Source organism: Callithrix jacchus, chromosome 10 (assembly GCF_049354715.1).
Source record: "Callithrix jacchus isolate 240 chromosome 10, calJac240_pri, whole genome shotgun sequence".
In the NCBI taxonomy this organism is placed as follows: Eukaryota; Metazoa; Chordata; class Mammalia; order Primates; family Cebidae; genus Callithrix; species Callithrix jacchus.
Genome location: NC_133511.1, coordinates 50,675,286 through 50,695,859, shown reverse-complemented (window position 1 = coordinate 50,695,859; position 20,574 = coordinate 50,675,286).

The following is a 20,574-nucleotide window of genomic DNA, read 5'->3' as shown; positions in this document are numbered from 1 at the left end:
AATTCAGTCTCATCTCAGCAAATTATTCTTCTCTCTTACTAAGCAGAAAGCACAGACCACTTGCACTTCTCCAGTTTAATGTGGAGCCTCAAACCTCTTTTTCTTTGCTTCTGCTGCCCCCTCTGTCTGGAATAGACTCCCAACGTCCCATGCAAACCCTCCTGACTGTTTTTGAAGGTCAGCTCAAGGGTAACTCTATAACATCCTCTGTGAACCCTGGCTGCCTTTCTCTAGCCTCCCACTGTGTGTGGCACATAACTCCACCGTAACAGTCACCACTTTGATGTATAAACGCTTGTTTCTGCTCTCTGTGCCACACTATGTTATCTGTTGTCTCAGTCCCAGAACATCAACAGGCTGGAGCATTTAGTATATACTCAATATATATTTTAGGATTAAATAATTCTATAAAAACACACGTCAACTTGTTCTACATAATTTGGGCATTAGGATAGTGCCTCCAAATGTTAGGGGCTCCATGTAATTCAGACTATTCTCAAAAATATTTACTCCGTGGTTTGACTCTCAGTAAAATAATTACCAAAAAAATAGCTGAGGATACAAGAACCCACACCGTGGAAGGAACTACATGCAGTGAAAATAGCCAACTGTAACATAAATATGCACAGAAAGAGATAAATGAGGCATTCATACAACAACAGCGTCTGAGTCTACCACAAGTGGGTTATGATTGCAGGACTCTGTGGATCAGCATGAATAAAAGATTAAGTGGTGCATATTTTAGGTAGGTTGATGGGTGAGCATTGCAGAGAACTCATTTTAAAAAAAGCAAGAATATTCAGATTAGGTATTCAGAAATACCTAATATAAATAATTCAATTTCCTCTGAGAGTGAAACCCCAAAAATGACAGTCACTAAAAGTATATTTACATGACACCTTAAACTAATTTTGTGTAATTTTTTTATAATAAAAAATGAAGCAATCTCTAGATGGAAAAGGTATTTCATACAACATGTACCAGCAACATATGGAGACGATGTAGAAGTGAGAAGGACCATAAAGGTTTCCCCACTTCATGGTATGTCAAAATCTGGAAAAGACTTTCTTTAGAATTAAATAGAATATGCGACAGGTACTCATTATTCTCACTTAAGCTGACTTTCCAAATCACCACTGCAGGTGAAGACCTCTGGCTACTTCCCAAGAAATTAGCAAAAGAAGGGAATAGAATCATTGGATATTAGTGCTTGAAGATTTTGAGGTTCTTTTGCTACCCTTATTTTCAGATGAGGATATTTTTCACACCCCAGAAAGGTGAAGAATTCTAGCAGGTGGTCAAATAATTTAAAAATGAGAGGATTGGAGCTAACATCCAGGATTCCCAATTCCCAGTCCAGTGCTCTTTCTTTCACACTAAGCTATGCCAAAATCCATTCTAAAATAAAATGCTAAATCTACTAGCCTTAACATTTATAAAGTGTTTCTGTAAGGACATAGGTTTCGCTACAAGTCTCACATCAGGTCTTTGTTTCCTTCTTGTTTGAAGAGTGACCTGGACTGCAGTCTCATAGTGACATCTGGTGACTAAATCAAGATAATACAAAATGTAAGAAGAAAAAGTATCAGTGTGCTTTTGTTTAAGATTTAGGTAGGACAATTACATCCAAAACTTAGAGGACGTATTGTAATTTCTTAAGACTGGGCTTCATGGTTCCCTTCTGTTTTAAAATGTCTACAAAGTGATGTTTTATATTATTACTCTTTTTGGAATAACAGTGAATTATTACCAATCCTATGGCATCTGAGTCTAAATAAGCTACTCAACAAGGATTTATGAGAACCTACTATGTGACAGAAGCAGCTGTAGCTCCTCGGGACACAAAGCCTAGCTGGGTAATTAACCCAATATAGTGAACTATGAAATAATGTCAAAAGACCTAGAGCTAAGATATATGTAAAATATGCTGAGGAAATAGACTGGCTGACTGGTAAGTCAGAAATGCTTTAGAGAAAATGAGACCTTTCTAACTTAGCCTTTAAAAGTTATTAGGAGTCCATCTGACTTAAAAAACAAAAATTCTCAATTCATTCTCTCAAATATAACAAAAAGCATCTGAAAGAAAGATACACTTTTATTAAAATTCATTCCATCAGTGTGATTGTCAATGACATAGCTTCATTATTGATGAACTTAGTCCTTGTAGAGAAAAAGTAAATGTTGCTGTTTCTGGTCAATAATGCAGGTAGAGAATACCTAGTATTCTCAATCTCTTCTATTTCCTATTTCAGTTTCTGGTACAGAGGTCTGGGGGAGAGACCCTAGAGTTTCCTGCCAGTAAGTATTCAATTGCCACTTATATAGGGCCTTCTATGTATCAGATACTCTTTATGGTGCTGGAAATGAAACAGTGAACAAAATCCATGCCCTCACTGTATGTATATTCTAGAGGGGAAAGCAGCCAATACATAAATATGTCACACATGTAGTAGATCAGATGGCTGTAAGTAGGAAGAGAACTGTGCAGGGACGGGGTTAGATAGAGCTGGGGGAGGAGAGTATAATCTTAGATACGGTGGCCAGGGAAAACCTCCCTGGGAAACTGGCATTTAAGGAAAGGCCTGAAGAATGTGATGAAGAAGATAAGCAGATATTTTGTAGATATTTAGGAAAGAAAGCTCCAAGCAAGGGCGACAATCAGAAGAAAAGCCTTGTGCTGGCAGCATGCTGAGAGTGGACACACACCAAGGAGGACAGTGTGGTTGATGAATGAGGCCTGGAAAGAGTAGAAGAAATTAGGTCTGAAAAGCAGTGGAGACCTGATCATGTAGGGCCTTGTTAGCCTTAATAAGGAGGCTAGTGGGAATCACTGTAGACTTTGGGACACAGAGGTGACATGACCTGGTCTGACCCAGTTGCTGTGTTCAGAATGGATAATAATGAGGCGAATGCTGAATCATTAAATACTGAAAGGAAAGTATTGTGTTTATCCAGGAGACAGCTGATGGTCGTTTGAAGAGCTAGCCGTGGCAGAGGAATAATTAGATTCTTGACACATTTAAAAGGTATAATTAACATGATTGATGGATCAAATATGTAGGGGGAAATGAGAAAAGTCACTTTGAGAGTGACTCTGAATTGCTTAAGCAATGGGAAGAAATAGACATTTAATGAGATAGAAAATGGGCAAGAGGACCAGGTTTGGAGGAACAGGACATCAAAAGTCCAACTTAGGATAAATTAAATTCGATGTGTCTATTAATTGTGCAGGTAAGGATCTCTAGTAGGAGTTGAATATACTCTTGAGTTCAGGGGAAATAACATTTGACCATCATTAACATTTGGATAGTATTCAAAGGCATAGATTGTGTGATACCACCTTGTGAGTGAGTGCTGACAGGGAAAAGATCTAAGAACTGAACCCTAGTGAACTCCAATGGAGAGAGGAGATAAACCAGTAAAGAGAGCTTAGGGGAACATCTGAAGTGAATGGGAAAACTGAGAGTAGATCCCAGAACTCAAGTGAAGAAAGTACTCCAAGAAGGAGGTAATTGCCCACTGAATCAAAGCTACCGAGAGGCTGATTAAGACAAAGAATAAATTTACCAATGAATTTAGCTCTATGGAAATCATAGATCATCTTGTGAAGAGCTCTTTTTATTAGTGTGGAAAACTTGTTGAAGTAGATTCAAATGACAATGGCAAGAGAGAAAAGGGAGAGAAGCAACATAAGAAATCACTTTAAAGGAATTTTGTATATAGAGAAGCAGAGGAATCAGGTGTAAGTTGGAAATTATTTTAAAGGAAAGATATTAAAACATGTTTGCACTATTGTGGGAATAATCAAGTTGAGACAGAAAATCATTGTTTTGCCGGGCACGGTGGCTCAAGTCTGTAATCCCAGCACTTTGGGAGGCCAAGTCGGGTGGATCACGAGGTCAAGAGATCAAGACCATCCTGGTCAACATGTTGAAACCCCGTCTCTACTCAAAATACAAAAAATTAGCTGGGCATGGTGGCGCGTGCCTGTAATCCCACCCACTCAGGAGGCTGAGGCAGGAGAATTGCCTGAACCCAGGAGCAGGTGAGCCGAGATCGCGCCATTGCACTTCAGCCTGGGTAACAAGAACGAAACTCCGTCTCAAGAAAAGAAAGAAAGAAAGAAAGAAGGAAGGAAGGAAGGAAAGAGAGAGAGAGAGAGAGAGAGAGAGAGAGAGAGAGAGAGAGAGAAAGAAAGAGAAAGAAAGAAAGAAAGAAAGAAGAAAGAAAGAAAGAAAGAAAGAAAGAAAGAAAGAAAGAAAGAAAGAAAGAAAGAAAGAAAGAAAGAAAGAAAATCATTGTTTAAGAAAGAGAGAGTCTGTTCATGCAGGAGACTGGGGTTTAATAAAATATGTAAATTTAAAAAAAAGAAAGAGAGAGTCTAATTGCTGAAGTGAAAGAGAATGAGACCCTGTGCATAAGTGTGATCAGATAGGATCATGTACATCTCAAGTAAGAACAGGAAAGAAGAGATCATATACATGTACACATAGGATGGGCTGGTTGATGTGGCAATGATGAGACCTGCCAATTTTCTACGGATTACTTCTATTTCCTCAGTTAGGAAGCCAGGTTCATAAACCAAAATGAAGAGGAGTGAAGCAGTATTGGAGGTTCAGGAAAAGTAATAGGTGTAAAAATACATAAAGTAGAATTGCCAGGGAGTACTAAGATACATTTCCAGTTAAAGATGAAATACTTAAAGTGAGGCCAGCCAGTATCCCTGCTTTTCTTCAGCTGTATCAGCTGCATAGGTGCAGGCACAGAATACATGGAAAATTGCATTTAAATAGGGCCTGGATTTTAGAAAAGTAAAACAGTGAAGAAGAGACGTACAAGACCACTGAGGGTGTTTGTGGGAGAGTGAGACTTGTAAAATATTAGCTAAGTAAGGAGCCTGAGAATTTTAGGAGTATAAAGGAATGAGGAAAAGTATAAATACAGTGGGGTCAAAGAATGTTTGCAGCCAAGGCCCTAGAGGCAATGACCTGAAAATTTAGATGATTATTGGTGAGTGACATGCTTTAAATGAAAAGTATAGAAGGGTACAATTATCCATAATGAAAAGTCCTAGAGTACAACCAAGATCTGGGTAGCTGAAGTAGAATGAAAGTAGAATGGACAAACTTTCCACATCTAGGTCCAGTGACAGAAGAGGGATAGGAAACAAATTATCAACCACTTGAAAGAACATATTCCCTAAGTTTCTTATTGCTACTATATTTTCCGCATATATTTGTTGGAATGCCAACTATATTCAAGTCGATTAATATGGACTTCTTAAATAATGACTCTAGCACTGGATAATCCTGCCATTTATTTTAATAAATTCCATTCTGCTGCTCAGATCTTTTGGCATCTACAGCATGTCTTTTGAGAAGATGGGCATTCACATGCCTATGTCCTAGCAAATTTCCAACTCAGAAAACCACATTGGGCTTCTCTATATATCTTCCAACTATTTCAAGAGAAAATACCATTCTCTGATTTCTTCCTATGGTATTATTCAGAGAGAACAGTGCCTGCCAGTTCTAGGGTGGGGAATCCAAACAGCAATACAATCCCCCACTGTATTTATACTTTTCCTCTTTCCTTTGTACTCCTAAAATTCTCAGGCCCCTTCTCAGCTAATGTTTTACAGACTCACTCTCCCACAAACACCCTCAATAGCCTTGCCCCTCTCTTCTTCATTGGATTCTGCAAGACACCTTTAGATGACACCCTGTCTTCAAAGTTCTTTCAAAGTCTGCATAGAAAAGATACCCAGCAGCTATAAGACCTCCTAGGAGTTCAATCATGCATTCTAAGTAGCAGATCATTCAAATGTAATTGGCTAGTGAGTTCATTTTACTCTGCTCTTCTTGGTCACATGTTACTGCCCTTGTACACTGCATGTTCTCTATCCCAGACTTACAAAGCTTGTTTTCTTGAATTTGTTCTCTTTTGAAATTCACAGTCCTAATGATTCTTCTTGGACAAAAGTCTTTTACTCTTACAATTCAATTCAAGTCATCCACATGCTTATTATGAACAAGGGTGTGGGACCTAGGGGAAAAGGGAATAAAAAGATGAATGAAATTTGATCCCTGCAATCCAAGAGCTTGCTGTGAAGAAGGAAGTTTGGCTTACATTGCCTCCCTAATCCTTTGGCTAGGCAAGAACAGAATATTCTTGTTAGCAGTCCTCATGTTAGCAGTCCTCTGTGGTGGTGACTGGAAGTAGAATTTAAAGAAAAATATAATTCACACATAATAATCGTGCATATTTACAGGGTACAACCTGATGTTTCAATATGCGTTTAAATGTGTGCATAGTATAATAATCACATTGGGGTAAGTAATTTATACACCACCTTGAAGAGTCTTTTGAATATTCTCATTACAAAGAAGTAGGAATTTTAAACAAACAACGAGATGCTTCTTGTGCACACCAAGTCATTCTGATGATGCATTTATAATTCTTGTTTTGTGTGTCTGTGTGTGTGTGTGTTTTGAGACAGTCTCACTCCATTGCCCAGGCTATGCAGTGGCACAATCTCAGCTCACTGCAAACTCCACCTCCCAGCTTCAAGCAAGCCTCCACCTCAGCCTCCTGAGTAGCTGGGATTACAGGTGCCTGCCAGCTCACCTGGCTAATTTTCGTATTTTTAGTACAGATGATGTTTCACCATGTTGGCCTTGCAGGTCTCAAATTTCTGGCATTAAGCAATCCACCTGTCTCAGCCTCCTGAAGTGCAAGGATTACAGGTGTGAGCCACCAAGTTTGGCACATTTACATTTCTTGTCTGGATCTTTCCTTCAGTAAGTGCTAAGGACTCCTGCTTCCCCCAATATTTTTTTCCTATTTCAATGTTTTAGCATGTATATTATCTTACTGCTTTGCAGACATTTTATTTTCCCCTTTGTTTACTGGAAAGTAAGTTTTTATAGTCTTTGATCAGGAACAGAAGTATTCTAAAATCTGCCTGCAACCTCTCTTTCTGACTCTGTATTTTAGGGAATAATTTTCTGTTACAGAGGAAAAAAAACAGAGCCTGTGGAGTCAGAGACCTTATTTCTAATTGTAATTATTCCTAGGAATAAGTCTTAGTGACAGGTAGTATGGTATAATAACAAGTTTAAAGCAATGGTTAAGCAAAGCTCAACAATCTCATTTGTAAATTGGAATGACAACAGCCTACCTCAAAAATGTGAAGGTAAATGAGATAACATAAACCTTTATTCCAGTTCCTGGTACTTAGCAAACATAAACAAACCCCAAAAAACTATCATTAACACGATTACTCTACTTATTCAATTTTCTATGCTCTAGGCAGACAAACTACTAATGACCCAGGGGTCTTTCCCCATTCTCTTCTTCACAAGAAAATGTTCTCTCTCTGTGCCCTTATTAAAATCTACTGCCCCTTGGAGGCTAAGCTCAAGTGCCCTCCCTTGGAAACCTTTCCAGATCATCCCATGGGCAAGAATGATCACTCCTTCCTCTTTTTTATATGCAGATGTTTCTCTCCTACTTGACAATTATTTTCGTGCAATTATTTTCTTTTTATGTTCGTAATGTCCCCCTAACCATTTTCCAGACTGTTTGCTCCATGACAGAGGAGACCATCATCTCTACGCTCACTATTGTATGACCAGTATCCCGAGGAGCTGCTGTTACATAATTACATCAGGCACTCAATAAATATATGATGAACAAACATTGGATTTTAAGGCAAGTATCACATCTTACATAGCGTATCATATCTTACATTTTATGTCCCTCACACAAATACCACAGAGTGAAGTATATGACAAGTAAGGTTATTTCTCTTGATAAGTACATAGTCCAGTCTGAAACAGATATGCCAAAAAAAAAAAAACCTGAATAAACAAAATGAATTGTTTTAATAGAGTCACTGTATTACTTTCTTGGGACTGCCAAGAAATCACCTCAAATTTAGTGGCTGAAAATAAAAATTTATTGTCTCACAGTTATAGATGCTAGAAATATGAAATTAAGGTGTAAGTAGGATTGGTTCCTTCTGGGGGCTGTGAAGGAGAATCTGTCCCAGGCTTTGCTGCTTAACTTGTAGATGCTTGTCTTCTCTTTACATCTCTTTACATTATTCTCACTTTAAGTGTCTCCAAATTTTCCTCTTTTTATGAAGACACCAGTCATATTGGATGAATGCCTTCACTAATGACCTCACTTTAATTTGATTATCAATGTAAAGATCTTATTTCTAAATAACTTCACATTATAAAGTACAGTACTGGGGGATAGGACCTCAATTTGTTCTATCTCAGATAGAGAAGAGCCGTTTCTTGTGAATTGGGAAGAGAGGTATATGAATCCATAATAAGCACATTAAAAGTTGGCTGGAGCATAAGAGAAGTGATATGTTTCCAGCTCTAGTAAAAAAATTGAAGTGGCATATAAAAATGTACACAGTATGACAGAATAAAAAATAAATGAACAAGAATTCAGAGAGTGATGTGGTAAATTATCATGTTTCCCTAATATGTTATAGGATACTAAATGGTATTAGAATTACTAATCAATAATAATGCTAAGCTGTTGCAATTTAAGAATATATGAAGTGGTGTTATATGGAAAGTGCCAGGGCATCCTCATTTCTGTCCAATGGGAGAAACATTTTCATTTGAGACCTCCATAAATAATACAATCTTTTAGTTAAGAGAGCTGCATTTTGAGTGCAGCCCTTGAGAGGCAGAATGATGATCTCTCTCACACACAAACACTAAGATACAGAGACAGAGACAGAGACATTAGAGAGACAGAAAGGGAAGTACTGGTACTCAGATAGGGGGAAGCCATTGCATGACTTTAAGAAATAAAGTAGAATCCACTGGGGGGAAATAAAACCTCCTCATGAAGAGAGTTAATGCACATACACATGCAGGTAACACACTGCTTGATACTTACTGTGAACTTTGAAAATTATGAATGTGTGTGTGTGTGTGTGTGTGTGTGTGTGCATTTGGCCCTCCATAGCCACGTATTCTGCATTCACAGATTCAACCAACCATGGATTAAACACATAACAAGCAATAAAAATTAACAATATAACAATAAAAATAATATAAATAAAAATACAGTATGACAACTATTTACATATCATGTGTGTTGTATAAGGCATTATAAGCAATCCAGAGATAATGTATACCAGAGGATGCAAATACTATGCCACTTTGATAAGAACAGATACTAAACTTCATCTTGCCCAAAAGTTAGAGAAACAATATAACTATGCCATTTTATATAAGGGACTTGAGCTGATCATCCTTCGGATTTCAGTATCTTTGGGGCTCCTGGAAACAATTCCTGATATATATATATATATATACATACACACACACACACATACACACACACACATACACACATATACATATACACACATATGTAAACACACATATATACACATATACACAGATATATATACACACACACATATATATATATATATAAAGAATATATATATACTGTCTTCCCTCAGTATCATAGGAATTGGTTTTGTATATATATAAAACCAAACTTTTCAGGAGGAAGAAACATTTGAGCACAGATGCGTATGGTACAAGAACAGAAGATAAAGACACGCAGAAGAAATTTGCAACAACAGGAATGGAACTGGGATTATTATGTTAGGTGAAATAATCCAGGCACAGAAAGACAAACATTGCATATTCTCATTTATTTGTGGGATATCAAAATCAAAACAATTGAACGCATGGAGACAGAGAGCAGAAGGATTGTTATCAGCAGCGGCAAAGAGTAGTGTAGTCTATGAGGGTGAGATGGGACGGTTATTAGGTACAAAAAATAGTTAGAATAAATAATACCTAGTATTTGATAGCATAACAGGGAGACTATAGTCAAAATACTGTAATTGTACATTTTAAATATGAAATTAAATATGTCTGCCAGCCTAGAACACCAAGTTGAATGACTCCAGAATGTAAAACACCCATTGATCACCATGCCTGACCCAAGGGAAGCTGTACAATGTCTGGCTCTGCCAGAACCCCATCATTTATCACTATCAATCTATTGTCCATAATCATGTTTAAATTAACAGCATTTTTTAAGTACACAGTTTTCATTATTGTTTTTTAAAAGCAGGGGCAGTGTGGTGGCTTATGCTTGTAATCCCAGCACTTTGGGAGGCCAAGGTGGGCGGATCACCTGAGGTCAGGAGTTCGGGACCAGCCTGACCAACATTGTGAAACCCTGTCTCTATTAAAAATTAGCTGGGTGTGGTGGTGGGCACCTGTAATCCTAACTACTCGGGAGGTTCAAGGAAAATCACTTGAACCCGGTAGGCAGAAGTTGCAGTGATCCGAGATTGCACCATTGCACTCCAGCCTGAGTGACAGAGTGAGACACTGTCTCTAAATAAATAATAAAAGCAAGTAATTATTTACCTTTCATTATAAAAACTTTTTTAAAGTGTTTTTAAAAACTTTTAAAAGTCCTGAGGACTATTTTCTTTAAAGTCCTGAGTTACAGAACTCCCTGTATTGGGCTATGGTAGCCTTACCTAATTCTTGCCAAGAATCCAGTACCCCAAAAGTGCAAATACAAAGCAAGCAACTCAAAAATAAACAAATAAATTGGAGGTACACTACCTGTTGAAATATGACCTATGCCACTTGCTTATGAACCATACAGATTTTCTGTGTGCAGTTTCGATTGAATGAGCGAGTTTACGTTGAACCACAAGGGGGCCCCCTGTCAATAACGTACTCTATGCATTAAGTCAATAATGAAAATGAAAAAGAAAAGAAACATTGATGACCCCAAGTCTCTTTAATTGAATGGAGGTAAAAGGGAAACAACGAATGAGAAAAGCACTATGCCCTTTTAAGAATCTTGGTTTCACATTCCTAATAAAGTCATTATTTTTCCTCTACTCTCACTGACTCCCATTTCACTCCGTTACATAGCACCGTATTCCCCAGGAGCTCCTGAATGAAGGGCATCACTAGCTGTGTTAAGAATTTGCAACAGGCCAGGGGTAGTGGCTCACGCCTGTAATCCCAGCACTTTGGGAGGCCAAGGCAGGTGGATCACGAGGTCAGGAGTTCAAGACCAGCCTGACCAACATGGTAAAACCCCATCTCTACTAAAAATACCAAAAAAAAAAAAAAAAAAAAAATAGCCGGGTGTGGTGGCATGTGCCTGTAATCCCAGCTACTCAGGAGGCTGAAGCAGAAGAACTGCTTGAACCCAGGAGGCAGAGGTTGCAGTGAGCCACGGTCACACCTTTGCACCCCAGCTGGGGCGACAGAGAATCTGTCTCAAAAGAAAAAAAAAAAGTATCTACAATGATAAATATACTTGTTTTGCAATGTCTAGGCTCTATGGATATTCCTTTTCACTGAAGGTAAGACATACAGTAGCCCAGGCTTGACAAAATTAATAATAATAATTAATAATAATAATAGCAAAGTTTTATTCTATTTAGTTACTTGGCTTGACTTATAGAAATAGCAACATTCATCTGCAATACTCCCTCCCACACTTATGTCTAAGGACAAAGCACACCAATGATCCCACATACACCATAGATAACTTCATTTTACATATTTTATTGTCACTAAGCTAAATTTTTATCACATAGATCTACCTTCATAGTTTGTTGCTCACTGAACACTTCAGTAATTTTCAATCTTCCATGTAAAGCATTAAGCACAGTCCCAACACAGAGCAAATATGCAATAACTGTTGTTATTATGTCTTTTCAGTGCATTAAACCACAGCTCCAATTCCTAACCCAATATTCTATTAAACCACAAAATTCAGTCGAATAATATATGATAATATAATAAAATGAGGCTGGGTATGGTGGCTCACACCTATAATCCCAGAACTGTGGGAGGCCAAAGCAGGTGTATAATCTGAGGTTGGGAGTTCGAGACCAGCCTGAACAACATGGAGAAACCCTGTCTCTATTAAAAATACAAAATAAGCTGGACATGGTGGCTCATGCCTGTAATACTAGCTACTCGGGAGGCTGAGGCAGGAGAATCACTTGAACCTGGGAGCTGGAGGTGGTAGTGAGCCGAGATTGCGCCATTATACTCCAGTCTGGGCAACAAGAGTGAAATTCCCTCTCGACAAACAAACAAACATAATAAAATGGCAATATCCATTTTATTATGGTGCTAAATATCCAGATAGAACCACAGATAAAATCAGCCAGCTTTTCCACGAAACAGGGAAGTGAGTAGAGAGGAGATATAGGCCTAAGCACTCTAAGCAGAAGCTATGTTATCACAGAATATCCTGGCAATCCACAGTACATGAATCCTTTTCTTCTAGAGTCTGGAACTATGTTACAGCTCTCACTTTCTCCCTATCTAGAGACTCTGTTGCCTTGTGATTATCAGCAGTTGAGAAATCCTTAGACCACCTGAAAGGCCTACTTTTTTTTTTTTTTTTTTTAATGAACAGAGTGTAAAGGGTTACTTAAAGAGAAACTCCTAGTTGCCACTTCAAATCCTTTCTTGTTATTGAGCTTTTCAAATAGCACCCTCTTTACCAGCTTGTCCCCTCAGGTATAAGCTGTTCCCCTATTTATTCAGATCTGAGATCTGAAAACATTCCTTTCCCTGTGAGTTCAGCTAGGACAAAACTGGAACTTTTGATACAATTTGAAAAACATATTTTTTAAAGATGAAAAATTTTAAAAATCGATGCAAAAACATTTATAGAAAGAGACTTCTAATCTAAATTTAACTTCTCAAAATACGTTTTGACGGATTAGCATAATGTTTCAGTCTTTCTGGAGAATGCCCTTTGAATCTGTTTTTTTCTATGGAACTTCCTCCTTTCCTTTGACTTCCTTGGTCTGGAGGGGAAGAACTAGAACAGGGCAGATCATATTACTCAGGAGGAAAGACAAGAAATAAGGACCTGAATCACCAACAGGTGGAGAAAGAAAGCAGATGTCAGTATCATTTCATAGAGTCAGAGTCAGGTGGATAAGCCAATGCTGTTCAACAGCATACTTTTCCTGCTACTCCTGAAGTGTAAAGAAGTCTTTCTCTTACCAAGTCATCCTAGTTAGTAATCTTACAGGGCACAAAGAGCTCGTTTGCGCATTATTGGTTAGTAATTCAAAATACCGCTAAAGTTTTGCATATTATGAAAGTACTATAGTCACAGGGCTGAGACAAGGAGTAAATAAGACAGTGTATATAAAAACACTTGGTTCAGCAGCTGGCTCTGTGGTTTATAAATATTGTTAGTATTAGTCATCAGTATTATTATTATGATTTCCAAAGTGTCCGTTAAAAGATATGGAAGAATGGAGGCAGTGAGAACACTAAGAGAATATTCCCTTATCTCCAACTATTTCTCCTCTAGTCCAACTTAATTGCCATTAAGGAAGAAAGAGGAACTTTAACAAAGATTTGAAGTTGCAGTGGCTGTTCAACTTTAAATCCATCCCACAAAAATTTCTAAGCAAAGGAGCCTAGAAATTGAATCTCATTTTCTAGGTAGTATAGACTTACCTATAAGAACAAAATAAAAACTTGGGGAAATGTTAGGGAAGATAAATAAGATGTGTGAAGAACTGATTATTACAATCTCTTCTTTCCCTTCTTGACTTTTATTGCTAAGGGGTAATAAAAGATGCACAGAACGTGCTGAGAAATAACCTAAATACATAAGCCAGTATAACACCAAGATTATTTTCAAATTTAAACAATTAGGGCGGGGCACAGTGGCTCACGCCTATAATCCCAACACTTTGGGAGGCCGATGGGGGCGGATCATGAGGTCAAGAGATCAAGACCATCCTGGCTAATATGGTGAAACCCTGTCTCTACTGAAAATTACAAAAATTAGCTGGGCGTGGTGGTGCACGCCTGTAGTCCCAGCTACTTGGGAGGCTGAGGCAGGAGCACTGCTTGAACCCAGGAGGCAGAGGTTGCAGTGAGCCGAGCTCGCACCACTGCATTCCAGCCTGGCGCCTGGCAACAGAACAAGACTCTATCTCAAAAACAAACAAACAAACAATTCAAAGAAGATACAATCTGCTAAAATAACAATTGGCAGGGCTAGCACAGCTTCTTGTTTCATGTATTTCTTCCTTCATAAATACACACTGTTTGTCAAATCGTGTGGCATACTTGAGGCATTCAGAATTAATTGGGCATCGTTCCTGCCTTTGAGTCAGCCTAGTGAGGAAGAAAATCTTTCAATAATGATGTCATGTCCTTCATGTGATTACAGATCCATAGAGTGCTACAGCAGCACAAAAGATAGAATAAAAATATTTTCCTGCAGAAGGCCCGAATAAGTGCAATGAAAAGGTGATATTTGAGATGAGCCCTCATGCGTGACTAAAACATTTCTAGAAAGTTAAGTGGCAATGAATATCACAGGCAAATGAGACAGAATTTTAAAAAGCCTAAAGCCACAAAATAGCCAACAATGTTCTAGAAACGCTTTGAAGTTCAGCGTATCCAGTTTTCACATGTGATGGGAACGGGGAATCGGGGAGTAGTAGTGAATAAGAGATGAGGTTGGAAGGCTTAATTATTCAGGATTCTACACAGCAGTTAAAATAAATCAATTCCCGTTAGCTTAAGCAAAAAGGAGAGGAATTCAGGGTGGTAGGAGCTTGTTAGAAAGACACAAGAATGTCTCACAGAACCCAAAGGCAGAAATGACAATGGGTCTCAGGAAAAGCAGAAGTCAAGGTCTTGGAGATTATAAATTGAAGGAGTACTCCATTTCTAATACTGCTTCTGCTCTTCTCTCGGCACTTGCTTTATTCTGCTTTCTAGTTAATCATGCTTTCTTTGTTACTCAATTCATACAGTAGGTAGAAGCTGGCTAGCCATACATGTAATGCTTCCAGTTACTTTAAACTTCATTTCAACACTTTAGCAAGAATATTCTCCAAGCAAACTGACACAGGAACAGAAAATCAAACGCCGCATATTCTCACTCATAGGCGGGTGTTGAATATGAGAACACATGGACACAGGGAGGGGAGCATCACACACTGTGGTCTGTTAGGGGGAACTAGTGGAGGGACAGGGGCAGTGGGGAGTTGGGGAGGGATAACATGGGAAGAAATGCCAGATATAGGTGATGGGGAGGAAGGCAGCAAACTACATTGCCATGTATGTACCTATGCAACAATCTTGCACATTCTTCACATGTACCCCCAAATCTAAAATGTAATAAAATATATATACATAAAAAATATTCTCCAAAGCTGAGTCAGATATCTACTCTTCATCCATTTCACTGTGACTAGGGGCATGAGGTTTTCAAGGCAGAACTTCATCACAAGACTAGATTTATATGAAATTTTGGAAAGATTTGTATATCTTGATGAAAAGTTTAAACTTTATTTTGCAGAGAAAAATAAAGAGTAAAGGCAAAGGTTTACAAGGATATGATGCCTCTTTTTTCCATTTTAAGACTAAGTAGAGGTAGCTGCGAGGTATGAGTAAAACAGTCAAGAGTAACAGGCTTTTAGTCTAAACTGCAGTGAAGAGTGGAGTCATCATTTATTCAGGTAGGAGAGGAGGGAAGTCTGGCAATAGGTTGGGTTGGTATTGGGGAGGCACAAAGTAAATTGGTTGGGCAGTGAGTTGTAGAGCAACTTCTCTCACTGTGTGAAGTTTGAGCTAGTAGACTTCTCATGGAGACCTCAATTAAGCAATTACATATTTAATGCTGAATCTCGAGGGAGAAGTCTAGGTTGACAACAAACATGAAAAAAAAATACAGGTCTCAATCAAGATCAGAAGTGTTTAGTGCACCAGCTTCTGTAGCAAATCAATCCATCCAGTTAAAAAAAAATAATGTATTCTTTTCTTGCCATGAAGTTTATTTGGGTGTTACTGATTGCTCCTAGCAACGATTCAGGAATCTAAGTGCTTTCTGTCTGTGGCTGTATTGTTCCCCACAGCCTCTGAATCCTCTGCTAGAGCCTCTGTGTGTTCCAGAAACCATTAGGATAAACATAGAGGGGAAAATTGTATAGGACGTTTTTGGAGGGGGGTAAGCTGAGAAATAACCTAACAAACCAGTATACCACAAAGATCATTTTAAAACTTAAACAATTAAAAAAAGGTATAACCTGCTAAATTAACAATTGGCAGGGCTAGCACAGTTTCTTCTTTCATGTATTTCTTCCTTCATTTGAGAAATATACATACACACATACATACTGTGTGTCAACTCGTGTAGTATACTCGAGGCACAATAATGAGGACACCCCTATCTTTAAGGGAGACTGAGACATGCAGTCTAGCTGTGTTCCCAGAACAGCAGGGAAATGTGTTTGGTGAACTTCTAGCCGGTTTCTGTCAGATATAGATGGTACTTGAAGTTTGAAATTGCCTCAGGCGACACTATAGAATAAGAAGAGGAGGGTTCAAGGGAGAGTCTTGGGACACTCCAACATTTAAAGATCTGGTAAAAAGAGGCAGAGCTGGCAAAGGAGACTGAGAAGGGGTGCCAGTCGGTCTCAGAGGACAATGGTGTCATACAGTCTAGAAGAGAAAGTGTTAATGAGGGAATTCGCAATTAACTGTTAAACTCTCTGAGTTTCTGTCCTGTGAGAGTTTTTATACCCTTGAAGACAGGTAGATATATAGAAAATTCTTCAAAGTTTTACTTTAATTTTTATAATGAATATTTAACTGATTGAAGCTAGATTTTTTAGAAAACTTTTTTAGCTTCTTTGTGTTCAACATATATATCTTATTCTATTTAGAAATCTAATAAATTTTAAGAATAACAGGATATATCATAGTGTTTGTCTTATTTTACATAATTAAATACTGTTAAACATTTCAAACAACATTTATAAATGTATTCTATTAATTTTTTAGGAAAATCAATGGTCTGTCCAACAACTATTTCTAAGTACTTAAAATTAATTCTTGTAAGCCTAATATATTTAATTTATAATTATTATTTTCCTTTTTCTTTTCTTTTCTTTTCTTTTTTTTTTTTTTTTTGAGACAGGGTCTCATTCTGTCAACCAGGCTGGAGTGCAGTGGAACAGATACAACCTACTGCAGCCCCAACCTCCCAGGTGCGACCTATCCTGTCACCTTACTCTCTCCAGTAGCTGGGACTATAGGCAGAAGCCGCCAAGCCCAGATAATGTGTCTATTTTTGGTAGAGACAGGGAATTACCTAAATATTTCCATATTTACTGTAAATATTTTAAGGGTAAAAGTAGGCTTTCCCACAAAAGAAGCAACAGTAGTAACCGGGCGTGGTGGCTCATGCCTGTAATCCCAGCACTTTGGGAGGCTGAGGTGGGTGGATCATGAGGTCAAGAGATCGAGCCCATCCTGGCCAACATGGTGAAACCTCATCTCTACTAAAAAAAAAAAAAAAAAAAAAAAAATACAAAAAAAAAAAAATACAAAAATTAGCGGGAGTTTGGCACGCACCTGTAGTCCCAGCTACTTGGGAGGCTGAGGCAGAAGAATGGCTTGAACTCAGGAGGCGGAGGTTGGAGTGAGCCGAGACTCCACCACTGTGCTCCAGCCTGGCAACAGTGCAAGACTCTGACTCAAAAAAATAAATAAATAAAAATAATTAATTAATTTAAATAAAAGAAAGTGTTATCGCAGAGTCTTTGAGGATACTCTCTTAGATGGTTGGAATATGCATATGTATCTAAGATACTGACCAGGGACACTGATCTCTGTTACTGTGACAGAACATATTCAGTCTTATCTGTAGTCACCATATCAACTAGCTAAATGGTCTTGTAGATCTTATAGCCCAGGTACATTACATGCTTCAGTTTGGATTTCACCTATAATTATTTTTCCCACAGAACTCTGCAAGCCCACCCAGTGGTTATATCGCTGGATTTAATTTTCTTTGGCTTTTATATTATTTAAAATATCTTCTTACATAGGTCTAAGGACTTCTGATCTTTACGGAAACTTACACCTTTGTCATTTTTTTTCTATTTGGTAAGAATAGAATGATTTTATGGGTCTAAAGCAGTCTTCTGGCTGTACTATACCACATGGTTCAGTTCAGTCATTCTACACACACACACACACACACACAGTCAAGGAGAACTGAGAGAACTGATCACTGCCTTTGACAATAAATACGTCATTGGTAACTTTGAGAAGAGTCTTTTCTGGGAGTAGTAAAGATTATAAATGAGGTAAAATTGAACAATTTGCCCATATTTTCAATATGTGAGTGACTGAGATAAATTTAAAATCGGCTATGTATAATTTCATTCACCTAACCTCTTGAACATTACAGCTTAGCCTCACCTAACTTAAACATCCCAGAACACTTACATTAGCCTACAGTTGAACAAAAACATCTAATACAAAGCCAGCCTACAGCTGAACAAGATATCTAATATAAAGCCTATTTTATAATAAAGTGTTAAATATGTAATGTATTGAATACCATACAAAAAGTGAAAAGCAAAATTATTATGTGAATACTTGAAGTATGGTTTCTGCTGAATGTATATCACTTATGCACCATCATAAAGTTGAAAAAAATAAATCCTAAGCCAAATCATTGTAAGCCAGTAAGCCAGGGAGTATCTATTAAATTCTTATGTGAATCAGATATATGTAAAAAAAAAAAAAAATTTTTAAGTACTTAGGTGATTATCAGGACATTACCAAGAAGTAAAAAGACAACTAAAATGTACAAAGAAAATGTTCGCAAATCACATATTTGATAAGAATTTTGATATGAATAAAAATGAAATACCCCATTTTTATGTCTATCCTGTAAAATACTATAATGTGACAAAATAAGATAGATCTTTTATATAGTCATATAAAAATCTGCATTATTGAACAAAATAAATTACAAAATTATAGATAGATATAAAAACTCCTACAAATCAAAAAGAAAAAGGCAGAATACCCAAGAGAAAATGGGACAAAACACTTGGTTGGTGCAAAAAAAGAAGAGTAGAAATTAGCAACAACCACAGGAAAATCTGCTACATTTTAGTTGTGGCTCAGTAAAATACAAGTTGGTTGGCAAGAATATAGAGAAAATGAAATTTCACATACTCCTCTGGTATGAGTAGTACATAAAAACCTTAGAGACTCCAAACTTTTCTACTAAAGCTAAACATATACATACCTATGACTTCTAGATAAATACCCACAAAAATAAATACGCATGATCTCCAAAAGATATGCACAAGATGATTCACTGAAGTACAATTTCTAATAGCCAAGAACTGGAGAAAAATCTAAAAATCTACAAAGGAGAGAAAAGATAAACTGTGAAATATTTATGCAATTGATAAGTCCAGGGCACTGAAAATGAATGAACTATTGCTACATGGAAAAATAAGGATTGTCCAGCAGTGTGCTGTGGCCTGCTTCTGTCAACTTACAAGAGGCAATTATGGCTAACCCTTTCAGCTGAACATTCTGTAATTTCTTGTTTCCTTGAAATCTGACACAGTGGGAATATTTGCATCACAGAAATCAGTAAATGCTGCAAACCAAGGCTTTTCACCTTCTTTAGAGCTGATTTACTAGCACGCTACTGATGTATCTCACAAGCATAATTCCTAGGGAAACAAGCCAAACACAGAAATATAAATACTGCATGATTCCAGTTGCAGAAATTTTAAAACAGGCCAAACTAAATATTAGTGTTAGAATTTAGAACAGGACAATAATGGATATCTGTCTGTATGAAAGATAATGATGTAAAGGGGATGTAATGAGGGCTTGTGGAGTTCTAGTGATGCTCTGCCTCTTGATCTTGATGCTGAATGACCAGTGTGTTCATTTTGTAAAAACTCATCAAGCTGTACATTAACGACTTGTACATTTTTATGTATGTAAATGTTAATTAAACATTTTCCTAAAATAAAAATAAAGGCATGGCCTGATTTCATTTTTTCATGTAAAGAGTATTGTGTGTATTTGAAGAACAATGTCTGAAATGATTACCACCAAAATGCTGACAGTATTCACTTCTGGACAGTGATATATTAAGGGAAAGGACACAGGGGTATAAAATGAAACTTGAGCTTCTTACTTTGTATACAGAGGGGTGGAGGGCAGAAATAAGTATTTTGGCTGGGTGCGGTGGCTCATGCCTGTAATCCCAGCACTTTGGGAAGCAGATCATGAGATAAAGAGATCAAGACCATCCTGGCTAATATGGTGAAACCTTGGCTCTATTAAAAATACAAAAATTATCTGGGTGTGATGGTGCACACCTGTAGTCCCAGCTGCTCAGGAGGCTGAGGCAGAAGAATCACTTGAACCTGGAAGGCAGAGGTTGTGGTGAGCCAAGATTGTATCACTGCACTCCAGCCTGGTGACAGAGCAAGATTCCACCTCCAAAAAACAAACAAACAAAAAAAGCATTTTATTTTAGTAATAAAAATTAACAGAGAAAAAATATACATTTTATTTAAATATTACAGTTTTCCTAAAATATGTTCATTTACTACTCCATTTCATCATTAAATTGGAAACAGTATTACTACATTTTCTATTTTTCGAAATTCCAAAGCAAAGAAATTTCTCTACAAAATTCCCTCTGCAAATA